General features: G+C 38.5%; 1 long non-coding RNA gene across 1 annotated transcript; it reads right to left on the bottom strand.

Moving 5' to 3' along the window:
* Window positions 1–110: 110 nt before the first annotated feature.
* On the bottom strand, window positions 111–17234 carry LOC134288452 (uncharacterized). The gene is made up of 2 exons (XR_009997963.1): window positions 758–17234; window positions 111–680 (listed from the first exon to the last, which is right to left on the bottom strand). It is a non-coding gene; the product is annotated as an uncharacterized LOC134288452 (long non-coding RNA).
* Between the last annotated feature and the right edge of the window lie 1778 nt (window positions 17235–19012).

The following is a 19012-nucleotide window of genomic DNA, read 5'->3' as shown; positions in this document are numbered from 1 at the left end:
CAGAATGTATTAGCTCCAACACTTCCGTTTGTAACATCTCCCAAACCATGGGAGATCGAAGAGGTGGGGAATCATCACGGAGGATACGGGCAATAACAGAACACATCTGGTTAGGCCGATAGTCACGAAACAACTCAACAATATATTATTTATTCAGATCGTTCGCTGGCTTACTCTATACATATACATATGCAGTAGGTACTCAGTAGTATCTCATTCGGAGCACGTCCACCTGATACTACAACTCCTTCACCCATTAGAATTCGAATGCACCGTATAACATTTTTATTTCTGAAGCCTACTATTTGTAGGTAGTATTATATGAATTATAAAATACAACATGCAGATTATTCTCCTGAGTTATTATACAATTATACAATACATTGGAAAATATATTATAATTCACAGCGTCAATCTATTAAAGAGAAAAACTGTTGAGGGAACAACTTATTAAATAATCACTTATGCCACTATTATTATATGGTTCAACTTCGTTTATTTTTTTCCGGGCTATCACTGAAGCACTTCTTTCCTTGCGACCGACTGCTTTCTCCATCCTTCCCTTCTTTTGATGAAATTACTGCTTCATCCATGCCAAGCAAAGTTAGCTATTTTCCTCTCGAAAAAATCAACGAAATAGTCATCGGCAAGCTTCACAACAACTTAAAGTGCAATCGTATCTAAAAAACAGCATAGCACTAAAACAACAGATCCAAGCTTGACACAAACTCTTGCATCAAACAAAGCATATACATACAATGAATAAACATGTCTAGTATAGAGATGTGCTGGCCATTGTCTGTTTTTCAGCCATCTTGCACCATTGTCCTCCTGATTCGTGTAACCGTTGTCGCCAAATCATTTCAATAGTGACGGTAGCAAAAATTGCGCCTCGAAACATACGGTGATAAAACAGAGATTCATGAAAAAGTAGTCACATACAGGGGATAGACAAAATGATCGGGACAGGCAAAATTTTCACTTTTCAAAAAATGTTCAACTAGCTGTAACTTTTCGAAAAGTGCATCAAATATTCTCAATTTTTTACTGTAAGTTCTTCAACTAATTGTGTATCAGTGGACAGAATTTGGAAAAGATCGGACAATTTTTCACGAAGTTATTAAGATTTTTGAAAAAGGTAAAATTATCCGATAGCCAACTTTGAGCTGTTATATCTCCGGATCCAATGAACCGAATGCAATGAAATTTTGACCATTTATGTCTTATATAATGAGCTATGAAAAACCATTGACTTAACTTAATATTCTTAACACGGAAGAAAATTATAACGATTAGATTATTTTTCTAATAAAACACCAAATTATCCAAAACATCAACATCGTTTCAAAATTCAAGATGCAAATTATAGTTCATTTAGTTTCCCTCTAATTGACTTATATATAAATGCGTTTTGAAGGAAAGTAACAATATAGCCGCCAATAAGTTGAAAAAGTAATGGGATGCATGTTAAAAATAGACCAATTTACTAAAAAATCGCGAAAAAAATAAAATCACTATAACTTTTTCACTTGTTAAAAAATTCAAGTTAAGTCAAATGTTTTTCAGAGTTCATTATATAAGTCGTGAATTGCCAAAATTTCATTGCAATCGGTTCATTGAATCCGGAGATATAACAGCTCAAAGTTGGCTATCGGATAATTTTATCTTTTTCAAAAATCTTTATAACTTCGTGAAGAATTGTCCGATCTTTTCCAAATTTTGTCCACTGATACACAACTAGTTGAAGAACTTACAGTAAAAAATTGAGAATATTTGATGCACTTTTCCAAAAGTTACAGCTAGTTGAACATTTTTTGAATAGTGAAAATTTTGCCTGTCCCGATCATTTTGTCTATCCCCTGTATAAAAACTACCCACGCAAAAAGGATTTTATCCAAGGGCGCATTAAAACATGAAAATCTCTGAATGAAAGATGAATGCTACTCATCATCACCAAATAACAATTGGCTATTGTTTTGGTTATGAAAAATGTCACAAAGGACAAAAAAACATAAAAACACAAAACAAATCATAGCCAAATAAAGCAAAATGCCACATCGAGGTTCACAAATTTATCACACTACACGATTATGCACGCAAAACAAAACACTTTTCATACGAATCATAAAAATCTTCATCCTCGTACGCCACTGTAACATCTCCCAAACCATGGGAGATCGAAGAGGTGGGGAATCATCACGGAGGATACGGGCAATAACAGAACACATCTGGTTAGGCCGATAGTCACTAGAAATCCTCTACATAGAGATGAGCGGAAGTTACATACGTCGATTCGGCAACACTGTTTGTTTTGTTTACAACAGCTGCCAACACTTGCTACAAAGCTAGATGTTCAAACTTTGTGCGTGACTTCGTTGTGGTTCAAGTTGCTTTGTTTACATTTTCTAACTATGGTAGAATTTTTTTCCCAAAATTTTGTTGAAATAGCGGAGCAATCAAAGAAATCTGAAATTCATTGCAAAAGTGTTACGCTAATCATATCGGCAGAAGTGAAGCAAGAAGCAGCAATGGAAGTTTTTTCGACAAGTTCAGCAACAAAAGTGTCGTCATAAGCATGAGCTTTTGAAAGCAGAATTGCTAAATTTTTATCTTTTACTAAACATACATATGCCGCCAATTTCTCGATATTAAAAATAAATAATTTTTCTTTATTTAGTTCCGATTGCAATACCGTTCAAACGACGCATTCCTACGAACGATAAGCATGTTCATTTGGCTCACACTTTGACAGTTCTCTCTGCACGATTGGCTCACAATGGCCGCCTCCGCAGATCTCTATAATGTAGGATTACTAATAGTCACGAAACAACTCAACAATATATTATTTATTCAGATCGTTCGCTGGCTTACTCTATACATATACATATGCAGTAGGTACTCAGTAGTATCTCATTCGGAGCACGTCCACCTGATACTACACCGTTGACCTTGGTCCCTTGGATTTAAATGGTAACCTCTGGTGCTTACCTTCGATGCACGGCACACATGGTTTAGTCTTCGTCATTGCAAAATCAGCGCCCGTTGCCATGGTCCGCAACAACGCCATGCTTCTGTAGTTCATATGCCCCAATCGTCGATGCCATAATTCCGTCATATCCGGCAGCACATGCAGTTTGATTGCTGGTCAACTTCAGTTGATAGAGGCCATTTTTCTGGAATCCTACAGCAACCATCTATCCGGATTGAACATTGTAGACTTCACATGCATCGCTCGTAAAGATAACTCGATGGCCTTTCTTACAAATTTGACTTATGGACAGTAGATTTATGGAAAGCTCTGGAACACAGAGAGCATTAGACAACTGAGCAAGAAATACCTTCAACGTCAGCTTCTAGCTTCACATCTCCAACGGCAACTACTGGGACTTCGGCATCGTTTGCAACAGTTACGGTTTGTGATGTCTTCCTACGGTTCTCCAAAACAGGCAGGTCACGGTACATGTGAGTTGTCGCTCCAGAATCGAATATCCACTGCTCGCTGTTGGTTGATGACGTTGTAACACTGAATGCCGTATTCTTCGAGAACTTCAGCCGCGAAAACTTCTGTCGATTATTTTCCGATCCGCCAACCGTTTGCTGGCATTCTGACGCGAAATGTCCGAGCCGCTTACACTAGAAGCACTGCACGCTCGATTTGTGCTTCGATGACTTCTTCTGATGACTGATAAACGCTCCATCGGAACTAGATGTCTTCGGATCACTTGCAACTTTGACGTCTTGAAGTATTTTTGACTTCACTGTATCCGCCGTAATCTTCGTGCCACAAGCCTCCAGACCCATTATCATGGGCTCGTAATTCTCTGGAAGGCCCATAAGCAGCAGACTGGCCAGCCATGTATCATCCACTTTGAAGCCAACCTCCGCTAGCTTATGACTTGTGGACATTATTTCATTTACGTATTCTTCCACAGATCTGCACTCGACCAGACGAATACCTGTTAGCTTCCGCAGCAGACCCATGCGGCGGGTCATCCCGCTGTCCTGGAATGCATTCTTGAGGTTCATCCAGGCTTCCTGTGCTGTTTTAGCTTCTTGAACTAAGTTATAGTTGATTGGATCAATACTAAGTCATATTGTGACAAGGGCTCTCAACGAAACTTCTTGATTCACGGCTGCACCTTCGGCTACATCCACGGCACTCCAGCTCCCTTCTCTTATCAGCACCATCTTCATAGCGAACGACCAGGAACTATAATTCTCTCTTCCGTGAAGCCTCTCTCCAATCGGCAAAGATACGCTGCTCGAATTGATCCTTGGTCCGTTATTCGCCGGAACTCCTCTGGAACCATCTCCACCTTCACGACTCATGATTGGTAAATGTTCCGAGTTCACGAAACAAAATTTTCACTTATGTTGACTTTCCCGAGTAACGGTTGTTAAGGCTGGGCCAATAACCTCTTAGCACAGTGAAATGAACGTCTACTCAGTTACGGGTTTGAACAACTAATGACTTATTTATTAACAACATAATTCAAGGCTTTACTTCGTGCCAACAGATACACTGTACAGCAAGACCATGCTGACGATGACGGATTCGATTCCCGGTGGGTCCAGGAACTTTTCATTGCGGAAAGATCTTCGACTTTCTTAGATATAGAGTCTTTTCGTGCCTGTCTCACATACAAAATGGTCATTGGCTGAGCAAGCTCTGAGTGTTTATAACTGTGAGAGTGCCCATAGAACACTAAGCTGAGGAGCAGGCTTTGTTCCAGTGCAATGGGGACGTTACGCCAAGAAGAAGAAGAAGAAGAGCATTCAATTTTCGTAATTGATCAAAAGTTTCAATGCTTCTCCAATACACATAAGAACAGATCAACATGATCAGAACCGAATGACAACGTTCGGGAACCACTGCGCCGGAGCGACAAACTATCTTCACATCGGGCGCGAGAATATGTAGAACTACCACCACCCAACCAATCAAGCAAGCTCCACCGGCCGGGCGTCCCCCCTTATAAACAGCGCTACTTTCCTGCAACGTGTCCGATTTTTTTTTTTCAGTTTTGTTGTCATCTCTGTGTGGTGTTTGTAGGCTTTTTTGGTCTTCCCACAAGCTCACTCACCGGCCGCGGCGTTGTACCGGTCATCGTCATCGCTGTCGCACTTCTTTTTCTGGATGGATGCGTGTCGTTGTGCCGCCGCTGCGCTGGGCGCTGGACATTGTTCCGTCCGACCATTCCGTTCTCGCGGTCTTCGTCATTATCGTGGTTTTTGATATTTACACCTATCGTCGTACGATTCGCGTGTATGTTTATTATACCTAGGCCGACCGAAAATCAACCGGTGTAGACTGGTTGCCGGAAAGAATGGATAGGATTGTGTGCCGTAAAGACCAATGATAGTATCAATGACAGTTTAAATCTGAAGTGGCTTCCCGGTAGCTTATCGCTTATCTTCTTTGAGCTTGAATTGTCGTAATATATCTACGTAATAGCAGTATTATTATCCCTTTATCAGTCGCTTATCAGTACTTCAGCAGGTGACATTTATCATAAATTTTGTACTTGTCGATTCTTACGTGATTTTATATGCCTGGAAAATTTAAAGGTAGGGCTGGATGACGATTGTAGGGTTGCAAGAATTGCAACGTCACAGATTTCACGAAAATCGCGATTAGAAAACGAATGTCGTAGATTCCTTGGAAAACCCACTAAACATCAAATCTATATACACACACAGTCATTCCATAAAATATCGATATACAGGGGATAGACAAAATGATCGGGACAGGCAAAATGTTCACTTCTCAAAAAATGTTCAACTAGCTGTAACATTTTGAGAAGTGCATCAAATATTCACAGATAAAAATAATTGGATTTACACGTCATGTAAACTTCATTTTAGTCATGTAAACTTAATTTTATGATGGTTTACATGATATATCATGTAAATTTGTGTTATAGGGTATATGTACCATTCCTTGGCCTAATTTGCAAGCCGCCTTGGCAATTTTGACCATAACTCATGATTTAATAGCACTAGAAATACTATGTTGAGGTTGACCCTATTCCACACTCTAGGTAAATGCATATTTCACCAATTGGAAGTAAACTAAAGTAAATATTCAAGAATTCACTTAATTAAGTTGAAAAGATTCGATGCGATGGTATGCAACGTTGGTCTATGGTACAAAAATTGGCCTATTAGTGGATACAACGTTGGCCTATTGCTTTCCATGCACTAGAACCACTAATTATCTCATTTTTTTTTTCAATATTTCTGCTGAAGTTCTCTCTGTTCACCAATCTTACCCTTAAATTACATTTTCGGAGCCAAATTTTCAAAAAACTATAAATAAAGCACTTAAACTAAAGTTCTTTCTTAATTTAGTAATGAAAACAACGCAACCCTATTATTGTGTTATATTTTTTACAGTCACAGCTCACAAAATCTTTCTTACTGTTCGTTCTTTCTGGTTCTTACGCAAGAAATGTTGTTTACGTCTTTTTTATCGGTGTTTTTGACGTCACTTTACGGGTGGGCCAAGATTTGGGTATATAGTAAAAAAAATGTCCTCAATATTCGGCCCACATTCAATTTGTAAAATAGTTATTATTCGTTGAAAACAAATACACAAGTTCAAAATAGCGTCTTTGGCTGTCACATCAAATGTTCAGTTATTGAAAAGTCATTTCGAAATGTTCCAGAATCATGCCATTTATGATAATGTGTATAGACTGTCCACTAAGCCGAGGAATCATGGCGTCTGCAAAGGCTAAACAAAGTGACATTTTCATTTAATTTTAATGTTCCAACGTGCTAAAATTGAAACGAAATGTTACAGTTGTTTGGCGATATCCAGTTATGCGTGTTTGTTTGAGTTTTTGGTTTACGTTGAGATAGGCCGAACGAGGGGACTATGCCAACGAAGCATCCCGATACCCTATTACATGTAAAAACTCAGAGCCATGCTGAATTACACGACATGTAATGGAAGTTTACATGATATTTTATGACTTTTACATGATATGTCATGTAAACTTCTGTGATATCCCACGCTCCAATCATGTGCATTGTATGTCACCGAAATTAACACTCGTTTTTCGATCTGTGTTCTCAAATTTTAACTGTAAGTTGATCGACTAGTTGTGAATTAGTGGTCATAATTTGAAATCGTTCGGGCTATTCTGCCAGACAAGGATGGAAGAAAATCACTTCTAGTGACAAATGATACAGGATACGAACAATCCAAGATTGCCTTTGCTCTTGCAGTAGCATGATGCCGACACCTTCGCCCCGTGCTTGTATCATGGGATCACAGGCAATCCAAGCATCTGATGCACTCTTTATCATGGGATCACACGTTATCGGATTATGTTACAAGTCGCGATAAATTTTATTCATCATGATTTGAACTTGGATTTAAACCACTTATGAACCAATAAACAGAACTCATGATTAAAAACAATACATTCATTGGCATATCTTGATATTAGAGCAACAAGAATGCACAAAAAGTGAATAATTTTCGGTATTTATCATTTCTTCTGCATGATAACGATCGCATCATGGCCGCACATGCCTCGCGATTCAATTTTCGCGGAGCGTGATTTGTTATAATGCTTGACGACAAGGTTCTATCGTTGTTGCTATGATCGCGCGATGCGCTTCAACCGCGACACATTCGGGATCTTATCATGATCACTAGATTTCCATCCTTGCTGCCAGAAGTTATAAAGATTTTAGAAAAAGGTAGTTATTCGATAGCCAACTTTGAACTGTTATACCTCCGGATTCAATAAACCGAATGCAATGAAATTTTGAACATTTGAGGGGCCCAGAATCAAAGGGGTGTAAGTGACCATTTTGTCGATTTTGAGTTGAGCATATCATAAAATTCTACAGATTTCAAGCTTTCAGGAACTTTTTAAAGATTGTTTCTACGATGATTGGGAAAATTACAATAAATCAGAGAAAATTGGGTTCATTTTTAAGTTTCATACATTTTGTATGGAATGAAAAATTGGTCAAAAACATTAAACCTCATTTACTCGAAAGTGGGTTTTTGTCACTTACACCCCTTTGCTTCTAACCCCCTCATTTATGATTTATATAATGGGCTCTGAAAAACGTTTGACCTTCAAAGAAAGGGAAAATTCCCGGAGCAACTCTCGGAGGAACATATGAAAAAAAAAAAATCCGGAGAAATTATCGAAGGAACTTCTGGAAAATTCCCGGAGAAACTCTCGGAGGAATTTATGGATGATTCTACGCAGCAACTCCTAGAAGAATTGCTAAAGGAACCAAAGGAATTCCTGGAGTTATTTCCGAAAGAACTAACGGAGCAATTCCCAGAAGAACTCCTGAAGCAATTCACGGAGAACCTGTTGGAGCAATTCCCGGAGGAAATCCTAGAGCAATTTCTGGAGGAACTCCTAGTGATTCCTGCAACTAACGGAAGCACTCCTGGAACAAATCTCGCATGAACTCCTGGAGTTGTTCTCGTATAATCTCCTGTAGCAATTCCCAGAGGAACTTCTGGAGTAACCCACGGAGGAACTCCTAAAGATAATCCTGGAGGAATTCCTGAAAATACTCCTTAAAAAATTGTTGAGAAAGTTCTTGGAGGAATTTCTGGAGGAAAATATAGAAGAACTCCTTGACGAAAGCCAGAAGAACTCCCAGAGGAGCTCCTGGAAAAAGTTTCGGAAAAACACCTGAGGAAATTTCCGGTGAAACTCCAGAAGGAATTTTCGAAGTACCCCTTGAAAGAATTTCCGGTGCAACTCCTGGAGGAATTCTCGCAGGAATTCCTAGAAAAAATGCTGGGGGAATGCAAGGAGGAATTCCCAGAAGGGCTTCCGGAGGAATTCATAGAGAATAAGGAACTGCAGGAAGAATTTGCGGAGGAACTCCTGGAGTAATAGCCGGAGGACCTTCCGGTAGCATTGCCGGCGGAAATACTGGGGGAAATTTCCCGACAAAACTCTTGGCGCAGTTTTCGGAGAAACACCTGGAGTAATTCCCAGAGGAACTCCTGGATCTACTCACTGAGCAACTCCTGAAATAAATTCCGGAGCAATTCCTAAAGCGATTCCGGGAGGAACTCCTAGAGCAGTGATCCTGATTGTATTGCAACATCTGGACCGATTTGTGAAATATTCAACACGTTATTCTTGAGTATTTCGGGAGTAGAACCACTTCCGTAACAAATATTGTAAGGAATTCTACGGCAACATAGAGAACTAGACGTCACGTGCGGCCCGCGGGCCGCACTTTGGTGACCACGATCTTAGAGCAATTCCAGGACGAACTCCTGGAGCAATTTTCGGAAAAAACGGTGGAGTTCCTGGAGAAATTTGGAGGAATTGTTGAAGCACTCCTGAAATATTGCCGGGGGAATTCTTGCAGGAGTTCCTAGAAGAATTGCTGGAGGAATTCCTGCAGGAATTCCCAGAAGGGCTCCCGAAGGAACTCACAGAGAAACTCCTGAAGCAACTCTTGAAGCAATTTTCGGAAGAAGTCCTAAGGAAATTTCCGAAGGAAATGCTGAAAGAATTTTCGGAAGAAATACTGGAGGAATTTCCTAGAAACTCGTAGAGGAACTCCCAGAGAAACTTCTGAATGATTTTCCAACGAAACCTCTTGAAGGGATTCCTGAAAGAATCCCTGCAGGGATTCCCGGAGAAGCTACTTGAGCAATTTCCGGAGGAACTCACCAAGGATTTTACATAGGGACTATTGAAGAAATTTCCGAAGGAACTGATGGAGAAATTCTCAGAGGAACTCCTGGAGCAGCTCTCGGAGGCACTCCTGGAGCAACACTCCGAAGAACTCCAGGAGTCATTCCCGGAAAAACTCCTGGAGTAATTCCCGAAGGAACTCCTGTAGCAATTCCTGGAGGAACTCCTGGAGTAATTCCCAGAGGACCTGGAGTAATTCCCGGAAAAAACTCCTGGAGTAATTCCCAGAGGAACTCCTGGAGCAATTTCCGGACGAACTCCTGGAGGTATTTCCGAAGGAACTCCTGGAACAATTCCCAGATGAACTTCTGTTGCAGCTCACGGAGGAACTTCTGCAGCAATTCTCGGACGAACTCTTGGAGGGATTCCCGGAGGAACTCCTGGAGGATTTCTCCAGAGAATTCTTTAAGAAACTTCTGGGGAATTTCCGAAGGAACTTCCTTGACGGATCTCCTAGAAGAATTCTCAACAAACTTCTAGGATTGTGAATTTAACTAATCTCCGAGGACAAATACCGGTGGAACTGAACATAATTTGGTCTATTTTTGGGGTTCCAAATTTTTAGAACTGTTATAAATTTGGACCAAAAAATGGACCACCGCTGAAAACGACCTGATGGACTAGTTTATACTATTGGATAGTGTGGCATAGTGGCATAGTGTTTTTCATCAAATTTTAAAGTGTTGCATAATGGTGCACATTATGCAACAGAAAAGTGTTGTATAATGAAGCTTATTATGTAAAACTTTGTAATGTCCCAGAATGATACCAGATAGCAAGTAAGTGACGTTCTCCATTTGTCCCTAGTTGATTCTTTAGATGTTTCACTTATTTGATCTCATTCAAACTTTTTTTTTTTCATTCAGCAAGACCAGAATGTCTGGATCGATTTACGGTCATTCTCCTGCCTTTGCAGCATATTCTTCTTCCCAACTATGACTTGGCCTGCCTCGCTTCAACTTAGTGTTCTTTGAGCATTTCCACAGTTATTAATTGAAGGGCATTCTTTGCCTGCCATTGCATGAATTTGTATATTGTGAGGCAAGCACAATGATACACTATGCGCAGGAAGTCGAGAAAATTTTCCCGACTGGAACGGGAATCGAACCCTCTGTCTCCGGATTGACGATCCATAGCCTTAACCACTAGACTAACTGGAGACCCCACTATGGAAAATACCCATACCCACATGAAGTAATCCTCGCAGAAATCCCAAAAAAAATATCTGGAGAAATTCCTGAAAGAATCTCCTGAAGAATTCTTGAAAAAATCTCAAGAAGGATCTCTGAGTGAATCTTGGTGGAATCTCTGAAGGAACCTCAGGGAAAATTTAGGAAGGAATCCTGAAAGGGTTCCTGGAGATATCATCTCGGAAAGATTTCCCAAAAGAATTTCGAATGAAATCCGGAAGCAAGCCCGGAAGAAATCCCTGAAGGAATCCCGGGAGAAACCCAGGACAGAAATCCCTTAAAGAATGTAGGAGTAATCTATGCATGAATCACAAAAGAATCCCATTAAATTTCCTGGAGGAATCTCTGGAAGAATCACGAGAGAGATTTCTGAAACAATCCTAGAGGAATCCCTGAAGGAACCCCAGGAGAAATACCTGATAGGGTGCATTGCTAGAGTTTCTGGAGGATTCCCAATCGGAATTAGTGTTGGAATTCTTGGAATCCCTGGAGGAATCCCCGAAGGAATCTCAGAAGCAATACCCAACAAACAATTATGCTGTAGAAGAGTGGAAGAAATCACTCTTAAGCCAACTTTGGCTTAAGAAGCCATAAAGGGTTTTTCTCGGGAGAAATCAATGAACGAATCTCAGAAGCAATCCCACAAGGGCCGGAAACAATCCTGAAATGTATATCAGAAGGAATCTACAAAGAAATCTTAGGCAAAATCAATGAAGAAATCCCGGAAGGAATTCCTGAAGACAGTCCTGAAGAATCAAAATCCCGGAGTCCCAGAAAGAATCCTAGAGGAAGTGAACCCGGGAGGAATCATTGTAAAAATCCCGAAAGCAGTCCTTGGTGGGATCCGGAAAATATCCTTGAACGAATTTCGGAAGAATTTCCTGTAGAAATCCCCAAATAAATCCCGGGAGGAATTCCGGAAAGAATTTATGGAGGAATCCTTATAGAAAACTCGGGCAGGATTCATGAAGGAATCGCGGCGAGAATTCTGAGAGGATTCCCGGTGGTTCTCGCTAAATGAAATTCCGGAAAAATCCTTTTAAGAATTTCAGGAGAAATTAATAAAGAAATCGCGGGGGAATCTCTGGAGGAATCCAGGCAAGACTTCTTGATGGAATCTGTGAAGGAATCCTTGAGTAACACCCAGGAGAAATTTCTAAACCCCTAAGAAACCAATGCACAGTGGTCCACGAACCAGATTTACGAGGAAAGATGCATTCAACGCCATCAAATGAGTTTTTAGGCAAATAGGGGTTTCCACGAAGTTGTCCCTAATAATAAGGCACTCTTTAAAATATGCATGAAAATCAGGGTGGTCCATATTTTCAAAGAAGTTGGTAACCATACTTTTTTATTTGCAAGAATAACTGTATACATTCTTCGGGAAAGTTGTAGATCTATCAATTTTGAGCAAGTTTGCTGAAGACACATTTTATGTAGCTTTGAAATTTACCGATCTAGAGGTATTTTTCTGAATAAGCTTAGGGTGGTTCAAGAAAAACCGGTTTTCTGGCGTTAACTATTTCAGTTTCAATTTTTATCAAAATCGCCCAAGAAACACTTGTAGAGCATTTGAAGACGCGTCGTTTCGTGCACTGAGATGGTCGTTATCTCTTTTGGTTCAAAAGTTACAGGCGTTTTTCCTTAAAAGTCATAGTTTTCTAAAAAGGGTTTATGATGGGTTGGGGCAAACAAATAAAAATATCTTTTGCAAGCATTCAAAAGAACAAATGTTGTTATAAGACATATCAAAAAAATTAGAGGAGTGTTATATTTGTAACTCAAGTGAAAAATACTTGAAAAGTGCCTATTGTTTCTAGAAAATCATTGATATCTTTTGAACGGATTGACGTAGCAACATTCTTAGCGCACGAAAATGCGCGTTTTTGGAAGCTCTAAAAGTGGTTCTTAGGCGACTTTGACGAGAAATTTGAAACAAAAAAGATAAAGCAATAAAACGATTTGTTCTAGCGTCACCCTATGAAAACTATAGGAAAATGCTCCAAATTTGGTGAAGTTTAACCCTCGAGCGATCGCGCTGTTGTATTTTGTACAACACGTTGAAAAAATCTCGCTTTTTGTACTCAGCATTAGCGTGATGCTGACGCAGGTAGTCAACCGCGCGAGTTACGGAAGGTTAAGAATCATTTTTAGAGCTTTAAAAAACGCACATTTTCGTGCGCTGAGAATGTTGCTACGTCAATCCGTTCAAAAGATATCAATGATTTTCTAGAAACAATAGGCACTTTTCAAGTATTTTTCACTTGAGTTACAAATATAACACTCCTCAAATTTTTTGATATGTCTTATAACAACATTTGTTCTTTTGAATGCGGGCAAAAGATATTTTTTTGTTTGCCCAACCCGTCATAAAACGTTTTTAAAAAACTATGATTTTTCAAGAAAAATGCCTGTAACTTTTGAACCAAAAGAAATAACGACCATCTCAGCGCACGAAACGACGCGTCTTCAAATGGTGTGTTTCCTGGGCGACTTTGATGAAAAATCGAAACTGAAAAAGTTAACGCCAAAAAACCGGTTTTTCTTGAACCACCCTAGCCTATTCAGAAAAATACCTCTGGATCGGTCAATTTTAAAGGTACATAAAAAGTGTCTTCAGCCAACTTGCTCAAAACTGATAGATCTACAATATCCCGAAGAATTTTCATGTATATTGAAAAGAGGGCCTTAATTTCAGGAACAACTTTGTAGAAGACCATATTAATCTAGAAAATCATTTGAAGGCGCTGAATGCATCTTTCCTCGTAAATCTGTTTCGTGGACCACTGTGCAATGTAGGAATTCCTTTAAAAAGCCAAGAAGAATCCCCAAAAGGATCATTCAATGAATCTCCGTAGGAATACCTGTGTGAATGTAGGAATTAATACCGAGAAAATCCCTAAAGGAATCTCGGGATAAAACCCAGGAAGCATCCACGGAGAATTCCTGATGGAATCTCAAGAATAATCCGTAAAAATACCGTAAGGAATCTAGAAAGAATTTTCTAAAGGAATTAAATGAGAAATCACTGTAAAAATTCCGGGAGACATCATATATGGAATCCCGGGAAGAATTCCTGATGGATTTGCCGGAAAATATTTCTGAAGAAATCCTGAAAATATTCTCCCTAAAGGAAGGAAAAAAAGAAATCAATGGAAGAATTCTAAGAGAAATTCCTAACGGATTTCCAGAAAAAAAAACCGGAGGAATCCTTGTCAGAATTCCTGAAGGAATCCCGGGAGAAATTACCGGAAATAATCTCAAAAAGAATCCCCTGAAAATGTCGGTAAAGTGTGAAAGATTCTCAAGCAAAATCAATAAACAAATCCCTGAAGAAATCCTTGACGGAAACCTAGAAGACGTTGAAAATCATGAGAAATCAATGGAGCAATCCCGTGTGAATACTTAGAAGAGTACTTGAAGAAATCTCAGGAAGAATACTGAGAGGAATTCTATGACAACTCAAAAGCAGTTTTCTCGCCCAAAACTGAAAATTTTGCTATATGGGTTATCCACTCCACACCAATTTCCAAGCAGAAACTTTCAGAACCCCATAAGAAAGCGTTTAAGGTCACCCAATTTGAAACATGTACCGCACGAACTCTACCAAATTCCCAGAAAAAAAAATCCCTCCAATAAAAGCAACGTTTATATTCCCAATAGAGGTCCATCCATATACCTACCGACCACAACCGGGCGCAAAGTTCCACAGGCGGGCGTGAACCGAGAAAAACGGATCGCATTAGCTAATTTTGATGAATCATTAACCATATTTACACCACCTCATTACGCGGCGTAATCCATTGTAGTGCTGGCTGGCTGGCTGACTGGCCTGGGCTAGCCTTCCCTCACGAATTATTGTCCGTTCCGTTTGGGGCCGCTGCACACTGTTGCGGATGGCCCAAAAACGTGATCGAAATTGTTTTGATCATGAAAACATGATTTTTGATCTTTGGTGTCTTCGGCAAAGTTTTTCTATAAAATAAGCCCTAATTTATGGAAACATCAGTTTTGTGATCAATCCCCCTAAAAGTGAGAAACGATTTCTATCTTTTTTATTTGTAAACTAAAAAAATATGTTTGTTCAGAGAAGTTGTAGACAATTTTACTAGAAACAACTTTGCTGAACATACAAAATTTCTATCTTTTGATTTGTATGTACATTTGAGGCGTTTTTTATGAAGCACCCCTAAAAATCAGTTTTTTGCTTATAGCTTTTTCTACGCATTTTTCACAATTTCCAAATGTTCTAGCAAATGTTTTGCCTTATCAAAACGCGTAACTTTTGCGAAGAAAGTATATATCTATCTCTCATATTTATCATGTTATTGGAAATTTCACTTAAAAAAATGCTTATGTTTGACATACCCATTTGTTAACTTTCGCACGTTTTCGCAGGCCAGCATTTTCACATTTGAAAATATGGAACGAGTTTTATCCGTTGCAAATATAGCCAGTTTTAGCCTGATTTCGCCTGTATATTAAAATTCACATACTAGAAATGACTATTATTATAAAATGTATCATTGTAAAACGATCAACATATCAAAAAATGTACTCAGTGCTTTTCTTACACGATTTTCCCTCATGAACACGCAAAAACGTTTTCACAGAATCACTTGGAACAGCATCAGATGACTTTCCCACACAATTTAAGTTTTTTTTTCAGATAAACAGTGGCTCTCAAAAGAGTACGATAAGTCTCTTCCACATAATAAACGATATTGTGCTCTTGCCAATGCTCATAAAATGTTTCGTGTTCATGTACACTTTGCGAAAATGTTAAATTTCAGAAGGTTCAAATAACAGCAACTAATGTTTTGATTAAAATTGATTTTTAATTTGTTAACTTGAAAAATATAACTTATCTGTTAATATTAACACATATCTTTGATTACTGACATCATTAAATGTATTGTTCCAGTTACTGTATATAAGTTTTTTTTCTGCCCGAGGAAGCACAAAAGTCACGCAACAAAGACATCAGGAATTACAGAGAGGATAATACACGTAAGTTTACAAGAATCCAAACCAACACAGATCTTTTACATCGACTGCTTACAACAATATTGGACTATTTCCGAAAAAATAACTATAACATCATAAACGTAGGATGCGAAAAACCATTTGCTCTAAACATATGACGAGATAGTAAATGGAAGCAATGGAATTAGTGATGACGTTAATCAATGATATGTGTTAATAATAACAGATAAGTTATATTTTTCAAGTAAACAAATTGAAAACCAACTTTAAACGAATCATTAGATGTTGTTATTTGAACATTCTGAAAATTAGCATTTCTGCAAAGAGTACATGGACACGAAAAATTTTATGAGCATTAAACAATATCGTTTATTATGTGGAAGAGACTTATCGTGTTACTTTGAGAACCACTACTGTTTATCTGAAAAAAAAAAAACTTAAATTGTATGGGAAAGTCATCTGATGCAGTTCCAAGTGATTCTGTGAAAACGTTTTTGGGTGTTCATGTGGGAAAATCATGTAAGAAAAGCACTGAGTACATTTTTTGATATGTTGATCGTTTTACAATGACACATTTTATAATGATAGTCATTTCTAGTATGTGAATTTTAATATACAGGCGAAATCAGGCTAAAACTGGCTATATTTGCAACGGATAAAACTCGTTCCATATTTTCAAATGTGAAAATGCTGGCCTGCGAAAACGTGCGAAAGTTAACAAATGGGTATGTCAAACATAAGCATTTTTTTAAGTGAAATTTCCAATAACATGATAAATATGAGAGATAGATATATACTTTCTTCGCAAAAGTTACGCGTTTTGATAAGGCAAAACATTTGCTAGAACATTTAGAAATTGTGAAAAATGCGTAGAAAAAGTTATAAGCAAAAAACTGATTTTTAGGGGTGCTTCATAAAAAACGCCTCAAATGTACATACAAATCAAAAGATAGAAATTTTGTATGTTCAGCAAAGTTGTTTCTAGTAAAATTGTCTACAACTTCTCTGAACAAACATATTTTTTTAGTTTACAAATAAAAAAGATAGAAATCGTTTCTCACTTTTAGGGGGGTTGATCACAAAACTGATGTTTCCATAAATTAGGGCTTATTTTATAGAAAAACTTTGCCGAAGACACCAAAGATCAAAAATCATGTTTTCATGGTCAAAATAATTTCGATCACGTTTTTATGCCATCCGCAACAGTGTGCGCTGGTGCGGTGCTGCTCTGCAAATTATTCTTCGTTACACATTTCGGTTCCGTTTGTGCGCCTTTTTCCGTCGAACGGACGCACCGTACGTACCTATACGGTTTACGTTGTAAAATCGGGATTACTCTTTCATGTGGGCTTAAGTGGAGAGGGGACAAATTGATGCACGACAAAGTTGTTTCATGCTAAAATTTAGATCATTCTAACTTCAAACAAAATATTAGTTGAATTTAATACATTATATGGGTTGAATCAACCTAAAACTTTATTTTATGTATACGAGTTTAGAATCAACAATCTTACGCATAGTTGAAACAAACTACACTTTAGTTGCAATTTGGATGTTTATTTCAAACCTAATTTGGAAATTATCCATTATTGTTTTCAAATCAACCATTTTGTTAGTTAAAATGAACATTCTTATTGTTTCAAAGTCTACTGGTTTATCTCTTTAACTTTTACTTTGTATTATAACTTGTTTTACGTCTTCTTGAAAAAAGCAGTCGAGATTCATCTGAATCCAGGGTAAAGGTACCAACATTCAACTCCACAGCATCCGTCTTCTGAGCAGAGAAACCCCTGCTCGGAATCAGTGCACACACCCCACAAAAAAAATGTGTGCGAGTTTGGTTAAAATTTTCGCACGAGACCGCACCGGTCCATCCGTCCGAGTCCAAGATAAACAAAAATTTCGCTTTCGCAGATTGCAAACATTCCGGACCGGCATCATCGGAGGCACACTAACTGGCTACTGCTTGCTGCTGCTGCTGCTGCTGCGTTTGATTTGTTTCCCTCGTGCATTTTGGTTTTATGTGTTTTACCTGATGTGTGTGTAATGTTTGCCTAAAGGCAGATCGAGCTATTTGATTGGCGTTCCATGTTTACCGTTGCCGGCGCTATACAACACTGAGCTATATTCTTCAGAGATAAAAAAGTGAATTGGATGTTTTGCAGCCTTATGTCACTGTTGTGCGAAATAATGGAATCTATTTTCAGCACTTTCACTTAAGACGAGAAAACGGTCCAATCGTGGACCAATTACTTAGTGTTGGTCAAGTATGAAGCAATTGTTTAACGACGTAAAAGGCGTGAAATTATGTTTTCTATTATGAGAAAAATGTCCATAACATCACTAACATTGTACTGTTTTCGAACTGAGTAATTCTCGCTAAGATCGGCACACTATTAACACCTTGTCTTTAAAAATGCTTAAGGACAGACTTGTTAGAATCCCAATATGGCCGCCACAATGGCCGACTTTGGCACCTACTCACGATTTTGAGAGCACAAATCTCTTCGTAAACAAAACCAGCGCACCTGAGCTTCTTATTTTAAGCTTATTACAAGTGAGCAAGAACAAAATAATAAACTGCATTGTTATTTGAAGCTAGCTTCTTGAGATTTGTGCGTCTGAAGTTTTGATGCACTGTTGAACCGGGATTTCAAGACGTTTGTCCTTAAGGTAGCGATTTTCCGAAAGTTCTTGCCGAAAAATGTGAAGAAAATGCATTTGATTACTCAAATTGATGGACCCCTCGTTAGTTGAAGCCAAACATTTTTTGCACACCCCTCGATTTTTATCAACAGTGGCTTTACAGTTCAATTATAACTCGAAAGTTTCTTCGAAAACTCCCTCAAAATAAAACGTTGTTGAAAAGAGGAAAGTTAGAGCTACTAATTACAGTTACAAAAAGTTGGGTCGGCCATATTTATTTTGGCCGCCATCTTGGATTTTTATACCAAAACTTATTTTTAAACCATGTTGGCAACCACCGATTTTCAAAATTTTTGCATCAATTTAAAGCTGAGACATTTATTTATGTAAACGATCGGCACCTGGCCCAGTGCGCAAAAGTAGCATGATTTACAAAACGGCAGATAACTTCAGAAGGAAGAAAAAAATATCTCTATTTTTTTATAT

Source organism: Aedes albopictus, chromosome 2 (assembly GCF_035046485.1).
Source record: "Aedes albopictus strain Foshan chromosome 2, AalbF5, whole genome shotgun sequence".
Taxonomy (NCBI): Eukaryota; Metazoa; Arthropoda; class Insecta; order Diptera; family Culicidae; genus Aedes; species Aedes albopictus.
Note: the sequence above shows the minus strand (reverse complement) of the source record. Positions and strands in the feature narration are given on the sequence as shown.